We start from the raw sequence: 11,287 nt of genomic DNA, 5'->3' as shown, positions 1-11,287 counted from the left end.
ACTGTGGTTTGTAGATAACATAAAACCACATAAAGAAATTCACTTAAATTAAATTACTGAGAAATACATTTTACAACTAGTTTATTTTGGAGATTGCACTGAATTTACAAGACTCAATGCCAGACATTCTATGTTATTTAATGGATAAATTGGGCATCTAGTTAAATCTGCTTCAAAACATTTGCACCCCAAATTTATGGAGATTATACTGAATATAGTGATTTCTGCCCCTTATCAGTGTGAATAAACCCATTTATATTTCTTAAAATACAAGCTTTCAGAGAGTGAGGGAACAAACCCATGTAGCACCTGAAAGAACAAATATTAACATTTTTCCTACTTGTAGTATTTTTTTAAGCAAAAGAAATGAAACATTATAGAGTTGAAACCTCCTTTGGACCTCCCCCAGTCCCAGTCCCATTTCTCTCCTCCCCAAGTAACTGCTATCCTAAAAGTTTTACCCTTCTGGTTCACATCCTTTTATGACAATTAAGTGCATATTCCCCAATAACATATTCTGTTGTTTTATGTTCTAAACACAGTTTTTACTAAATAACATTCTTACATAAATGATATTGTATCAAATGTGTCATTCTACAGCAGCATCCCTTCTTTTTTCCTACTTACATTGTTTTGCGATCTACCCATGTTGATACATGGAAATCTAGTTTACTTATTTAAACTTCCATATAAATGAGTTTTCTTATACGTGTCTTTTTGCACGTATGGGAGAATTTCTCTGGAGTATATACCTAGAAGCAGAATTACTGAAGACACTCTTAAAACTTGGAAAATATTAGAACCTGTCTTATAACTGTCCTTTATTCTGATTATATCTGTGTTAATATTCAGTGGGTGAAAAAAAATACATGTGTGTATTTGGATTCTCAGAGCTATTCCAGTAGAAAGTCTAAAATTATTAATACAAGGAGATGAATGTTCATAAATCAATGTCCCTATATGCCTATTTCCTCATCTTTATAAAAATGAAGATAATGAAAAAAAAAGAAGATAATGAAAGTAACTCCTTTTTTTTAAGATTTTATTTATTTATTTGACAGACAGAGATCACAAGTAGGCAGAGAGGCAGGCAGAGAGAGAGGAAGGGAAGCAGCTCCCTGCTGAGCAGAGAGCCCGATGCAGGCGTCCATTCCAGGACCCTGGGATCATGACCTGAGCCTAAGGCAGAGGCTTTAACCCACTGAGCCACCCAGGCGCCCCTGAAAATAACTCTTTAGAGTTTCTGTGAAAATTAGATGAAGTAATATAAAAGTATTTTGTACATGGCATCTAGTAATAGCTCAGTAAAAACGAGCTATTATCAATAGTGTTATTTTAAGATGAGTGGATATTGGATTCAGTGGTATTTAAGTGTTTCAAATTGTGTTTAATATTTTTGGCAGAGTCTAGCACTGAAGCAGTAAGAAGATACAAAACATTTAAGCAGAGAGAAAATAGTAGGAAAGGCAACTAAGCACAAATTAACCCCTGCTGGCAGTGGACAGCCTGTTTTTGCAGGTGCCATCCTCCCCCCCCCCCCCCCCCCCAACAGCCCTTTTCTGGCCATCCATTCTGTTCAATGGTACTGTCACTTTAGTTCCATGTATGCTAGCCAGGAAACTCATCAGCAATTACCAAAAAAACAATTCTGTGTCTAGTATGGTTCCAATTTTAAAAATCCCATCTACCTTTGCCAGGGGAATCCCATCAGAAATGTGTTAGAAGACACATTTATAAACAGTTATTTCCTGGCAAATGTGGTCAGAATCCAAAATGACTAATTATAAATCTGTGTGATGTAAAAAGGTGGACAAGAGATGACATGTAGTACCTTGAATACATCAACTGATATTTGGGGCTTGAGGGAAGAAATCGTTACCTTTCTGAAATTCATACTTGGGAGTTTTATTTTATTTTTTTAAAATATTTTATTTATTTATTTGACAGAGAGAGATCACAAGTAGGCAGAGAGGCAGGCAGAGAGAGAGGAGGAAGCAGGCTCCCCGCTGAGCAGAGAGCCAGATGCAGGGCTCGATCCCAGGACCCTGAGATCATGACCTGAGCCAAAGGCAGAGGCTTTAACCCACTGAGCCACCCAGGTGCCCCCATACTTGGGAGTTTTAAAACAAAAAAACAAAAAACCATCACAACTTTGGAGCTAAAATGACTGCCAAACCAACATTCCTATCAGTGATCAAAGAGAGTAAGATTTTAAAATAGTTGAATAAGTAAGCAAGGGAGAAAAATATCTGAAGTCTTAGGGAGAAAAACATCTGAAGTCTCAGGGTTAGTGATATGTATTCAATTTCAATTTGTTTCTAGGGGTTTTATATCCTGTGATAAAATCAAAACTTTTAAACAATGTATCTCAAGGACATGAAGGTAAAACTGAATAATTACTACAGCGCTGTCATTATGAGATGGTTTTGTTCAAATAAAGATTCCCACATGCTAAAATTGTATTACAATTTATTTTTACCAAGAAGAGGAGGGTGCCCAATCCAGATTTTGTACAATGCTTGTTCCGTACATCACAGGAGCTCTTTTAAATGATCTCTGCGTTTCAGTGTTGAATAGAAGAGAAATAATTTGGGAGCAAGCATTCGAGGACTTAGCAGCAATAATACTTGAGACATTCTATTTTCAGAAGTACAAATCTGCAGCACCAGCAAATTCAAGGACGGGTGACTCAAGTAGATAGTCAATCACCAAGAGGTATTTCTTTTGTTTCCACCTTAGTATTTTACTGATTTCTAGACCCAATAGAAAAGAAAGTATAGAGTTTTTTTTTTTCTTTAAAATGAACAATGGATTCTCCTGAAATACTACATTTAGAAGACTTATGTAGGAAGTCTGGAGGAGAGAGAAAGTTCCTTTCCTTCTCTTCTTCTTCCAAAGCCCACTCCCATCTCACTCTGATCTAACAATGAGCACTGTTTTAATTTGGCTTCTAATATACCTTTGCACTGATTTTTCACAAGTGAAGAATTTCCAGCCTGAGAAACAGAATATATGAATATATGTATTTTCATAATGTCATAAAAATTTTAAAACAAATGAAATAGAAAGAACCTTATAAAATGACATTTCAGTAAGAGGTGATAAGAAAATTAACTCAAAAGGTTCATCTTTTAAATAGAAAATCCTAAAAAAGAAAGTATGTTTGCTATCAAAGACAGAAAACTTCAAACTAAAGAATCTTAGCAAAGGTTTGATTTTTGGGTCTTCCAAAGAAGAAAAACACACAGTCATTCTCGATTCTGACTTCCTATATAGCATCTGCTAATTTGTCCCTGTTTGACCTGATCAGTTCCATGGTCTCTGATTCTGGTCAAACCGTGTCATCTCTATGCCCTTTCCTTTCAGTAACTACCTCTGGACAAGATGCCTGTACCCAGGAATCTGGTTCTACTTTTCTGCCCCCAGCAGCTCCAAATCTCTAGCCTGTCTCCTGAGTCCCCAAGCCCGGTATTTGCCAGATCTTGGCTCAATCCTATAGCACAGAAGTTAGAACATAACTAACCGTCAGATTATCCAATCTTTGTTATCTACCCCAATACTGCAGAAATATCTTCAGATGTTTATGATGGTGAATTTGTGAGTATTCTACATGCGTATCCAAATGTTTATACACTTTGACACACAGAGAAAAATTAGGATAGCTTATAATTAAAAAAATATTTTATTTTATTTTATTTTATTTTATTTTATTTTATTTTTTTCTAGTACCCTGGTTTTCCCACGGGGTTTATTTGGGCCGACCTGGGGACAGGGAGGCTCTGCATCCAAAAGAAAGTGTTGGGCCTCTTGGTGGTGAAGCGTGGCTTGTGCTGGTCATGCAGGACCCAGCGAAGCAGCAGGATCTTGATCTTGGAGTCCTGGAACTACCTGATGGCCAGTCGGTGGCACTTGCTGGCTGCAGTCTCCTTCATCTTTGTGATCTGGATAGAGTGGGCCTGGTGCGGTGCCAGTGCCCACAACTCACAGCAAAGGGTGACAGTGCCTGCCGTGATCAGCTCCTGGCCAGTGTTGTGGGAGACCCTGTGGGAGTCATAGCACAGTTGGATGCCAACATTCTTTATCCACAAGGGAGATTTCTCCAATACCTGTCCACAGTCAACAATTTCACCTGAAGACTTCATCTTCTTCAGCCAAGATGAAAAGTGACAGAAGCAGAACTCGGTGACCACATGATTAGGTGCAAAAATTCACACCCAGTAGAGGGGCAGAGTCATTCGGGGTGGGCAGGCAGCTCCCCACCACCTTGTACTCTTGGAGTGTGACCCAGACCTTCAGGGCCTTCTCTCTGCTCTCCCTGCCACCCCAGAAAGGACTAGAATAGCTCATAATTTTAACAGACATGACATGTAAATCATGTCTTTGATTTCCTTTCTTCTTTCCTCCCTTTTTTGTTCATTTGATTAACATACCAGGTGACCAATGTCGATTGACAACTGAATGGATAAAGAAGATGTGGCATTTATATACAATGGGATATTCCTTGGCCATCCAAAAGAATGAAATTTTGCCATTTGCAATGATACATGGATGGAACTAGGGTGGATTATGCTAGGTGAAATAAGTCAGAGAGAGACAAATATCATATGATTTCCTTCATGTGGAATTTAAGAAACAAAACTGATGAACATAGGGAAAGGGAAGTAAAAATAAAACAAGATGGAGAGGGAGACAAACCATAAGAGACTCTTAACTCTAGGAAACTAACTGAGGATAACTGAGAGGAGGTGGGTGGGGGGATGGGGTACCCAGGTGATAGACATTAAGGAGGACACTTAATGGAATGAGCACTGGGTGTTCTACGCAACTGATGAATCTCTAAATTCTATCTCTGAAACTAGTAATATACCATATGTTACTTAAATTAAATTTAAATTAAAAAAAACATATCGGGTAATAAGATATAACAAATCAGACATAGTCCATGTCTGAACAGTCATAGAATTGAGAGTAAAAATTTGAGTTGGATGCTTGCTTAGCCTGTGACAAAGTTATATGCTACACTGGTGTTTTAAAGGGGCTCATTGCCTAAAACCCTCAGAAGTACTTCTAATCACATGACCTTGACAGTCTATTGCTGCTTCCAATAGGTTTTCATCTTTGAGCCCCATTTCCAGCCTGGCTTCCATCATCTTTGCTTGCATACTGAACCCTCTTACTCCTTTTCCATCCCACTCTCTCGGTCACACCAATTTCCAATCTGCCTGCTTTTCCATTCTTGCTTCTGAACTTTGCATACCAGCTAACCTCAAATTTATAACACCATTATTCATTTCTTACTGATTTCTAACATAGCTATTCCCAGCATTTCCTGTTCTTCTAAATTCCTAATGTCCACATTCTTTCATTCATTTTATTCAACAAATACTAATTGAGAATCAACAATATACCACCTGCTATACTAGGCGATGGGCATTCCAGTAGGGGACAATACAGACTCAATCCCCGCCCTGACAGATCTTATGGTCTAGTGAGGGAAACAAAAAAGCTTCCCACCCATTCTGCTTTGCTGGAAACATCCAGGCCTTTGGCAAGCAACAGCCTCTTCATCTTCCCTTTCCCTATGTCATCTCTCTCTGCTTCTTCTTTGTCTCTACCCTTCCTCCTGTCTCAGAGGAAGAGCCGATCTTATTTACTTTCCCATAGGAGCTCTTGAATTCATTCCTTTCTTCCCTCTTCCAATACCTTACCCCTTATGGTTCTTCATACTTTTTATTCTGAAATAAATGATATTATCTTAAACCCTTTAGATGGTCTGTATTAAATACAAAGTTGTTTTTTTACTTTCTTTGATGAAAGAAATGCTGAGTACGTTTGTTAATATCTTCAAATTATAGAACTGGCAGTTTCTTTGAATGCTATCTTAAGTTTTCTTCTTTTTGAAATCTGTGTTCTGTCCCAAAATAATCAACATAGGAGCCAGTGGATTAACATTCTTGGATCTGGTCTAAACATTTTAATGAATAGTTCCTTAGCAGATATGTCAGGATCCTTTCTCTTTAGATGATTTTAGTTCGATTGCCTTCCAGGTACTTTCTATTTTGCTACAAAAATATTCCCACACATACAGGCTTGGTTTTTCAATCTTAGATTGGCTAACAAATAACAAGAAAAATTTTCTCTTTCTGATCTCCTAATTTTGGATTGGTAAGGAAGAGTACTTCAGTATCTAGGAATTCTTATAGAAATTTCCTGTTAGATTTAGTAATTACTTCTCATACACAGTTTACTGCATCCATTCATGAAAACTCTCTCCTGTAGGTGATGTCACCCACTTTACTATGATCATAACCTGGAAAATCCTGAGTGTATGATCTTTCAATTCCAGTGCCTTATTTTTTTAGAGAGAGGGTGTCAGAAATTTCCCCTTAGGAAAACATCTGGTTCCTCTTTTTAAAATACTGCTTCTAAAGAAGGGCATCACACGAATCAAGTTTGGAAAGGTGAAGAGAACACCGCTGATGGTTTTATTTCAGCCTTGCTCTTCAAGCCAGCATTTCTTCTTCAGGGACACAGAATATGGGAGGAAGAAGGGCTAATATATCATATTTTTATTGCTGTTGACACAATCTGACAGTGAGCTATTGTAGAGATTTGTGGGAAAACTGAGAAATAAATCCTGTCAAACATGTAGGCCTTTCAAATATTTGAGATATGGGTCCTACACTCTAGTGAGAGTCTCAGACCTTGATCCTTCTTTCCAGGTGCCTTCAATGCATGTATTACAGGAGACAGGATGTAAGGGCTGTTAGCATAACGGCCTACACCTGGCATAACCTACCTTCCTTCTCTGGGTCAGGGAAGAGTCTCCACTTTTGACCACAACCTCAGTGTCCCAGTTGCACATTTTCTTTAATGATCATGATTGGCAATTTCTCAGAGCCTCAACCGCCTGGGACCTCTTGGTACAGAAGCAGGATCAAGCTAATAGGAGAGCAGCATGGGGGCCGAGAAAAACAGCAGACATGAACTGAAGCAAAGGAGCCAGATCCAATCAGGGAGAGGTCAGCAGTTTAAATCATTGAGTCAGAACGACAAGGTGAATTTTAGTTCACTTTGTAGTGTGTCTATATGCAAAGGGTCTAGTCCAAGGGACTAGGGCAATGTGTAGGAGAAGCTTCTGGGGACGAGCATCTTAAGGCAGTAGTGGGGTATGCAAATCTTAGATCAGAGAGGCCCTTCTGAGTTCTAGAAGCATATGTATAACCCCATGAAACGGGTCTTCTGTGAACCAGAAGAGGGAATCCTCAGGGAGTCAAGATCCTAGATGACACAGCTGAAGTACGGAGGCCTTTAGTTTCAGTCAGGATGTGGGGTGGGGGACATCTAGAATCTGGGACTTGGGTCAAAGGCTCATCAGACCGTTTGGCTATGTGGTGATGAGTTAGAGCTCCGACAACTCTGGTATAAAGCACAGGCCAGATATGACCAATTCCAAATGCCTCTGGACCTATCCTGGCTCATATCTTTTCATTGGCCATGGGAGAGCGGTGGAACGGCTTTACTGGCACCAGTGTCTGCTCATCTGGAACAGCAGGCATGAAACTAAAGTGGGGACACAGGTTGGCAGTAACTGACCTGAAACCACGGGTCAAAGCTTATCATCTGATACACATGTGTAGGCACATGCCCAACCGCCATGGGCTAGCAAGGCTGCCCAATTATTCGTAGTGTGACATACAACCAAGGCATTAGCAAGGAACAGAAACCAGATTATTCAGGAATAGGCATGAGTCCTGGCCCATGCATAAGCCAAAAACCAGTAGGGTAAATGGAATACCAGAGGGTTTCCTTCTTTTGCAGCAAGGTCTACGGGCCTTATACCACCTGGTTCTAAAGGCTCACATTTTGGCAGAGCAAGTAACAGGATGGAGCTTGAAAGAAACAATAAAAAAAGATTTAAAAGAAAAAAAAAAAACCAGGAAGTTCCATTCTGTTGGCTCAGAAAAGTACTACTCGCATAATTACAAAAAGCCTGACTTGGCAACCGTTCATAAGAAAAAAAGACCTGGGGATTTTGTTGATAACAAGCTCAACATGACTGAGTTGTGATATGGTTGTTTAAAAAAAAAAAAAAAGCCAATGAAATCTTCAATTGCATTAGCAAAATATAGTGTCCAGATAAAGGGAGGCAATGGCCCCACTGAACTCAGCAGTGGTAAGGCCTCATCTGGTGGCTTACATCTAAGCATATTTTAAAGACAGATGCATATAAACCAGCATGAATCCAGAGAAAGACAATTAGGCCCTAGGAAAATCTGGAAACGATGTCACCTGATAAATGATCAAAAGAACTGGTTGTGCTTGGCCAAAAGAGAAAATACTGGGGCAGGAATGTGTTATCCAACACGTCAAGGATCATCTGATGAGAGGAGTAGCCTGAAGGTTTGTTAATCCAGAGGACAGCCTGAGAACTGGGTTCCAGCTCACTGACACACAGACATTTTAGAGAAGCAAACCCAGATGATAAAACTAATTTCTGAAATCATAAACTTTCCGTTATTGAATATGTTCAGGTTGAATTCGAATGGTCCTATAAGAGGTCCCAATTTTGTGTATGTGGCATGGGCAGAGGAGGCCCACATAAGAGAAGGAAGGGGGCTGGATTAGCTCTACTAATCCACAATTACTCTCCACCACCAGTCTTTCCATCTGAATGCCAACCCTTCCCATTTCTCCAGAGTTTGCTTCCATGACCGCCCCCGCTTTGCCTAGTATCTTAACATTTTCTCCTTCCAAAAATCCTTTCCAATTTTTATTTTTAAAGAAAGGAACAATCTTCAATTGATCTTTTTTTTAAAAGGTTTTATTTATTTATTTGACAGAGATCACAAGTAGGCAGAGAGGCAGGCAGAGAGAGAAGGGGGGAAGCAGGTTCCCCGCTGAGCAGAGAGCCCAATGTGGGGCTCGATCCCAGCACCCTGGGATCATGACTTGAGCTGAAGACAGAGGCTTTAACCCACTGAGCTACCCAGGCACCCCTGATCTTTTGTTTTTGGTTAGAGTGGAGTGCTATTATTGTTTTTACCTGGTCAGCATCTTTGTATTTGGAAATGGCATCCTGACTACTCCCCTCACTCTTGGGTTATAAGATTAGAGTGGTACTCACCACCACCACACCTAGGGGTGATCGTATGACTTTTGCCTGGCCTACTAATGTTTCAGACAGTACTTAATTCGGGGATGGGCATGTGACCTAAGCTGTCCAGTGAGAATCCATTCTAAGGTTTTTGCTGGAATTATTAAGAACTGCTGGGACCACTTGTTTGTTCATTGTAAAGTTGGAGTTGCCAGAAAACCAGCATGTGGAAAGAGTCTGCAAGAGAAAGAAGCCAGCACAGAAAAGTGGGTGTGGAGGTGGGGAGAGAGAAAGAATATCCTGATGATATTGTTGAATCTCTGGACTTTCCAGTTACTCCAGCCAATAAACTCCCTCTTTGGTTTAGATCTCTGTCTCTTGAAGCCAAAATAGTCTGAACAGCATGTTTGGGCTCTCCATTTCTTTCTAACTGCTCTTCTCACTTCTTTACGTGGTGTCCTGGGCCCATGGCAACTTGCCCAGCCCGCCTTTCCAGCTGCATCTCCCCCAGCCGGCTCTGACACCGCTCAGTGCTGATGCGGAAGGAGCAGGCTGGCTCCGGGCCAGTCCTGAAGTCTGATTTCCTTGCAACATTTTTGCAAGGAACCTTCTTTTCGCTCCTATATGCTTTTGTCTCTGAGTCTTCCTTTCACCTTAATCTGTTTCTCCCTATGGCTCCTCCATTTTTCTATTAAGTTAAAACCCTGGTAGTCATCTGAGATGTATTTATTAAGCCCCTCCCATCTGGGCTAGATGCCGGTGATTCAATGGGGAGGTCAACCTACACAGGCCCTGTCATCTTGGGTTGACAGTCCAGGGGAGAACGCTGACTGATGCAGTAGTATCCAAATCATAACTTGGAGAGAATCCAAGCAGCTGCCCTTTTGAACCTTGATTTCACACAATGTAGGAAAGCCGTCATCACACTCTTAAGAGTTACATTTTCCCATTGCAGATGTATGATACAAAATTCAAGAGGAACAAAAGGATAGAGTGAACGTTTTCTAGAGGTAAAAACCTCTGTCCCACCTCTTCAGCACCCTCCCCCCAGGCAACTATTATTAGTACCTTACATATCAATCCAAAACAAGTCTGGGCACATATGTACATATATATACATGTATATACATATATATATACATACTCTGAGAGTTCCGCCAAGGGTGGGGGGTGAAGATGGACATGGAGGAGATGGAGATTTCACATAAGGATGTGTGAGAGAGGGGCACAAAGGGAACACGATGAAGGTGGTTATGAGAACAGTGCACAGAGTGAGCAGAGTCACGGAAAAGGCCTGGGGTGTTCCAGTGACAAGACCCCTCTAGGGTGCAGGATGTCCCTGGAGAGCAGCAGGAAATCCACTTGGATGATTTAAGCAGAGTGGGGCCAGATTATGGAAGGCCAATGCACTATGAGTGATGTAACATCACACGGTAGGGAGTAAGAAGACGTTATGGGGTCTTGAGTAATGACAGTGTTTTCCAGCAACCTAACAGAGTATTGGAGGAGACCAGAGGCGGCAAGACGGGGTAATACAATAACCCCAGTGTGAAAGACCAATAAATAAAGGCCTGTGTGGTCACTGTGGAAGCACAAGGAGAAAGAAAAAATCCTAGAAATAGGTTTACATTCTTTTGACGTGTGCTTATTTTGATTTTGATTTTTATCAGACTATATGATACATGCACATTATAAAATTTGAGAAATCACAGAAGAGTAAAAAGGAGAAAATTTTCGTGCATAATTTCTCTAAACACAAGTAACCACTGCTTTGACATTTCTTTTTGGTTTTTCATTTATTGTAATGGAGTTGTTATCTCACAGTCTAAGCAAACTTGTATCCCATCTTTAGTATAAGAGTATGAGAATTTTCCTGCATCATTAATAGCTTTGAGCTTTAATTTGGTAGCTGTGTGGCCTTCGTTGGTATGGCTGCACTGTGATTTACTTGCAGGACAACAACTTATGAATTGCTTTCCATTCTTCCCCTGCTAAAATAGTGTGGGGTAGAAGTACATCTCAGACATGAATCTTTGTCTATCTTGATGGTACAGCCATAAGATAAATTTCTAGGTGTGCCATTACTGAATAAAGAGTTTTCAAAAATTTAAAGTTCTTGCTACTCTTACTGAGAATTTGCTTTCCAAAAGTACTGAACTAATTTGCACTCCTGCCAACACAGTATAGCAA

At 40.3% G+C, this 11,287-nt stretch overlaps 1 pseudogene; it reads right to left on the bottom strand.

The window, feature by feature from the left end:
* Window positions 1-3,722: 3,722 nt before the first annotated feature.
* Window positions 3,723-4,362, bottom strand: LOC116868263 (annotated as a pseudogene).
* Between the last annotated feature and the right edge of the window lie 6,925 nt (window positions 4,363-11,287).

Source organism: Lontra canadensis, unplaced genomic scaffold, assembly GCF_010015895.1.
Source record: "Lontra canadensis isolate GAN:19392208 unplaced genomic scaffold, GSC_riverotter_1.0 scaffold15, whole genome shotgun sequence".
NCBI lineage: Eukaryota > Metazoa > Chordata > Mammalia > Carnivora > Mustelidae > Lontra > Lontra canadensis.
This window is presented reverse-complemented; position numbering and strand designations above follow the sequence as displayed.